At 50.4% G+C, this 5,149-nt stretch overlaps 1 long non-coding RNA gene across 1 annotated transcript in view; it reads left to right on the top strand.

Annotated features, from left to right (window-relative positions):
* Positions 1–4,807, top strand: part of LOC130586267 (uncharacterized) — a 25,852-nt gene extending 21,045 nt beyond the window's left edge. The window contains exon 3 of the long non-coding RNA XR_008966689.1: positions 4,740–4,807. This is a non-coding gene — a long non-coding RNA (uncharacterized LOC130586267). The remainder of the gene's footprint in view (positions 1–4,739) is intronic.
* The last annotated feature ends 342 nt before the right edge of the window (positions 4,808–5,149 follow it).

The following is a 5,149-nucleotide window of genomic DNA, read 5'->3' as shown; positions in this document are numbered from 1 at the left end:
GGCTTTTCTAGGATCACCTTTACCCGAGGAAGATGGCTTTGAGATCTCCACTCTTCCTTGAGGAATCCTGAGATGGTCRTTCCCTCAGATCCTGTCCACAGCCACAAGCAGATTGTCCCCGTTCCCTTCCCCTGGAGCTGYTCACCTCCATCCTGAGGGTGCCATCACGAATCCCGTGTAATTCACAGGAAATCTTGCCCTCAAATGATGTTTTTGAGGATGAGGTTTCCATCTGGGCCCGTTTTTATGGCTCAATCCGTGCCGAGCCCCGTCCCCGCGTGCGCAGCCGCGCTGGGGGCTCAGGGAGATCCTCGTTGGCCGTCATTAATTTACAGTGGATGTCTCTTTTCTGCCGCGCCTTTGAACTCTTTCTTCTTTTGTCCATTGTAAAGAGCTTAACGGTTCCTGTTCCTTGATTCTTTCATCAGTGAAATGTTTTGGAAGCGGGCTTGGAGTCCCCCTGTGACCTGCCCTGGGTGGCCCAAGCCTGTAGACCTTGCAGAGACATTACTTTTTTGGCCTGAACACAAACCCCTCAACCCTTCAGGCTGGCTAAACGCTTTGTACGAACAGCGGCRCACGGAGCCGCTCTATTCTGCCGTGATTTTCTGCTCAAGGGGCTGCTCTGTGGGTCGCTTGCTGTGTTTGCCACTTGCCTCGCCGCTGAGGACGGCACAAAGAACGAGCCCGACAGTAGCGAGGCCAACGCTGCGCTCGCTCGTTCCGAGGAAATTATCCTGAAATCTGCTTGAAGAGATTAAACCCCAGAAGAACTGGCTGTGTCTCTGCTCCAAAGCTCCTCTCTCGGCTTTTGTTTCTCCTTTTTTCTCGCCGAGACTTTGTTCGTTCCTCGTTGAGAATGAGCCGGTGGCATTGGTATGTAAAGAGCGGGCTGTGATCGCAGGAGCAGCGGCTCCTTGTGCCGCAGCCCCGGGGAATCATCGTTCCTTCTGGGGTTTAGGGAATATCGGCTCTGATGTAATTTCTTTGGGATATGGAGAATATCGGCTCATCATGTCACTTCTTGGAGCTCCATCCTAGAATCCCAAAATCATCGAATTTTGATTGGAARGGACCKTAAAACYATCCAGTTCCAGCCATGGGCAGGGTCACCTTTCCCTAGAAGGTTCCAGAGTGTCGTTAATTCAGTATTGATTAATTTTTTTATGAGAATTGGTCCAATGTGTGACCATCCTAAGTTTTGTTCGTGACTCTCCCAGCTTTCTYCARTAGGTTCCTTYGGGATCCCAGATTGGTTTGGGATGGAAGGGACCTTAAAACCATTCATTTCCAGCCRTGGGCAGGGTCACCTTTCYCTAGAAGGTTCCAGAGCWTYRTTMATTCAGTATTTWGATGAAAATTGCTGTTCAAATCAGYGCTGGCTCAATGTGTGACTGTCACAAGTTTTGAAGGGCAGTGTCACTCGGTGGCTCTCCCGGCCTCATCCAGTAGGTTMCTTTGGGATCACAGATTGATTTGGGATGGAAGGGACCTTAAAGACCATCCCGTTCCAACTCCCTTCATGGGCAGGGAACTATGGGAAGGGACAGCTAAAGGTGAACTGCTAAGGAGCAGCCATGTTTTAGGGTGGGATCTGTCTTGGGATGGAATCTCTTTGGGGATGGAATCTCTTTTGGGATAGAATCTGTTTTGAGATGGAATCTGTTTTAGGGTGAGATCTGTCTTGGGATAGAACCTCTTTTGGGATGGAATCTCTTTTGGGATGAAGTATGTTTTGTGATTAAATCTCTTTTGGGATGGAATCTCTTTTGGATTAAATCTCTTTTGGGATTAAATCTGTTTTGGGATGAAATCTGCCTTAGGATGAAGTCTGCCTTGGGGTGGAAATCTTCCTTGGGATGGAGTCTCTTTTGGGATGGAATCTGCTTCGGGTTGCTCACAAGCAGCTGACAGCGGTGATAAATCCACCAGCCTTGTGAGAACATTCACAATCACAGGCGTTTTCTCATGAGGATTTGAAGTTCATGCTGTTGGGAATATCTTAAATTTCCCAACTCTGTGTGTGCTTCTAAATAGATTCCAAACAGCTGYGAGGCCCTTGATCCAAAATAGAAACTCGCTTTCCTTGCAGTCCTTCCARGGTTTCTCTTCCAGGATTTCTCCCGATGTAAATCAGGAACAGGAGATGATCCTTGGAGGGTGGGACATCACGGCTGGGTTCTTCAGCTCGGGAACATCTCCGATCCTGAGCCACCCAGGGGACCTTCCCCTCTTGAGAAGGTGCTCAAACACTCATTTGTCACTTGTGAACATTTTGAGCTTCTCAGGTGGCGTGCTTTTCCCAAGCAGGGTGTTTTAGGATTGATGTGGCTTTTGGGATAATTGTTCCAGATGGGACAGTGGGGTGCAGAGGGGATGTGTAAAGATGATTTATTCCTTGCAGATCAGAGGCAGAGAGTTTGGGTGGATCCTCCCTCCCTGCTGGCTCRGGCAAGCTGCAGCCTGATTTTATAGCACATCTACGTTAAAATGCCTTTGCAATTAGGATTAATTAAAACGGGTTTTGGGGGATGTAAAGTGGTTTTGGGCTGGTTTTGTACACGGAGTATCGCAGGATCGGTCAGTGGAATTGGCTGGAAGCTGAGCAGCTCTGATCTCAAGGAATCAYAGAATAGTTTGGGATGGAGGAACCCTAAATCCCATCCCATTGACCCCATCGATGGGCAGGGACATCTCCCACTGTCCCAGGCTGCTCCCAGCCCCAATGTCCAGCCTGGCCTTGGACACTGCCAGGGATCCGGGGGAATTTGGCAATTCCAGCCCAGTCTTTCCCCACCTTCCCAGGGAAGAGGGAAGAACTTCCTCCCATTCCTCTCCTTATGCTCCCATCCCGTGCAAAACTCTACCACGGTTCCCGCTGCCTTCAGTTTGCGCTTTTCTTATCCCCAATCCAAACGGGAACAGCCACGTCCACAATTCCTCTCTTTATTTATTTCCCCCCCCTCCTTTTCAGCCGTAACTTTGGGTAAAAGCAATGATTTCCCAGCTGTGTTTGYGCCTGTCCTGCAGCAGCTGTCACTTGACTGATCGCGGCGAAGATGAGCGATGGTTTCAATCTCAAAGCTCTTCTGGCATCCCAGACTATTAAAAAGCGGGGGCTGAGAAGTGTCCCCTGTGCCCCTGGAGGTGCCTGTGTCGGGCTTGAAGGATGTTCTCCATCCCCAGGTTTTAATGGAAGGTGGAGCCAGGCAGCTGATTAATAACCCTTCTCGACATCCAGAAATGAGGGACAGGACCRAGTCCCGGCGTTTCGTTCATTAATCTCTCCTTGTTAGAGCCGAGGGGCTGCTCCCGTGATTGGGCTGCTCYAGGAAAGCTTTGGAAATGGGAGCGGGATGATTTATGTTCCTGGGTTTGTGGCATTGGCTTGAAAATAGGGAAACTTTTGGAAGGACRAGTATTCCCAAGGCGAGGGCCACCTGATGGGAAATCACCCTGGTTGTTGGTACTTCTGATTAGCCAAGGAGGCAAAAGGCAAAATCCTCCTTTTGTATTGCCAAGCCATTCTTAATCCTCATCTATGTGGGGTTTTAGGAGCTGTTTGGAGATACCTGTAGCCTAAAAACTGGTATGGTTGGGTGATAATGGGCCCTATCGCTGACAAATCTGTATTTGGTGTGTATTTTCCCTCCCTKCTCCCTTTTTGCCATCACACCTGGCTTCATCCCAAAAAAACCATTTCATTCCTGTGGCACCTCTGATGCCTGCAGGAGCAATGAGTCCAACCCCAGGCAGATGCTCCCCCTTGAGCTTTTTGATGATGTTGAGCTGCGGCCTCACAACTCGGTGTCGAGAGGTTGCGAGGAGCGCAGAGATGAAGCTGTAACAGCAGAGGGTGAAAATGAAGTGAAGTTGGGCAGAACCAGCCTCAAAAGGCGCCCTCGGCATCGGCTTCATGAGCATTCCCAAGAAAAAGCTGTCAAACGCCATGGAAGAACCCAGGCCCTCTAACRTGGACCCATTCAAGCCCCCTCAGCRGTCTGAAATTTGGCTTAAAGAACSGATTAGGAGAGAAATGAACGGCCAAAGTATGGAATTTCGGCCAGATTAGCCTGGAAGGAGATAAACGTGGCCTCGGAAATATTCCCTTGGCTTTAGAAGGCGGCGTTATTCAGTTGTCAGATGTCTTCATCCAGCAGAAGTGAAAATGCCACCCAACGGCCGCGGCTCTCGGCGCCCGCGCTGACCAAGAGRCGCCATCGCCGGATCATGCAAATCGTCCGCTGCCCGATAATTAATGACGCGGCCGGGCATATTTTTTTGATGAATGCTCGTGGAGCCTGGTGACAGGCGTGAAATTAGAAAATTCCTTCAGCGCCCTAAAATATAAATAGCTCTCGGAACTGAAAAGAGTTTCACAGCTGAAGATTTTATTGTGTCGAGAGGAAAAACTTTTCCACCCCCATCCCCCCCTTTCTCCTGGGCGAGTTGTTTGTCCGTTCACAAAACAAATACTCTGAAGCCCAGTGCGGCTCATGGGAATAAATTTCAGGTCGAATTAGTACAGTTTCCTTGCTGTCAGGACGGTGGAATTAATGGTGTTTTGATGACACGAATTTTGAAGGGCGAACAAAGACGCTGAAGGGAGGGAGACATGACTCCTTAGAAGCGCGGTCCTCCTCTCCCCCAGCCTCTCTTGTCTTCCCTGTCATCCGTCTGCCAATCTCCCTGTCCATGGTTAGTTAAAGGCGCTTTTTATCCTCTTTTCTTTCCCACAGAGTTTGCCAGATCCGGCCCAGTGCCTGGGTTCCAAGGGGACACGCTGCAGTTGGCCTTCATCGACTTGAGACAAGTAAGTCTTTGTGTTTTTGTTTTTTGTTTTGCTTTTAAGATGTGTGACTGAAGACCATCAGGTCTTAAGGGAAGGGAGAGGAGGGGAAACGGCGTCAGTGATTTACGCCAGAGACCTATATTGCCCCCCTCCTCCTGCCGCCGCCGCCGCCGTCCCTCGAAGCCACGTCCTCTCCGGGCGCTCCTGGAGATGCTGGAGGTGAAAAGAGGAAGAAAGCCGGGCCTGACCCCGGCCAACGTGGTGCCACTGTTGGCTGCCGTGGCCTCGGAGTGACCGCGGCGACTCTGCGGCCGAGGCCGAGCAGGTGCTGGGAACAGAGGGAGCAGTGATGCAGAG

This window comes from Malurus melanocephalus, unplaced genomic scaffold (assembly GCF_030028575.1).
Source record: "Malurus melanocephalus ecotype Western Australia unplaced genomic scaffold, MMel_1.1 scaffold_1116, whole genome shotgun sequence".
NCBI lineage: Eukaryota > Metazoa > Chordata > Aves > Passeriformes > Maluridae > Malurus > Malurus melanocephalus.
The sequence above is the reverse complement of the archived record's forward strand: the minus strand, read 5'-3'. Positions and strand labels throughout refer to the sequence as shown.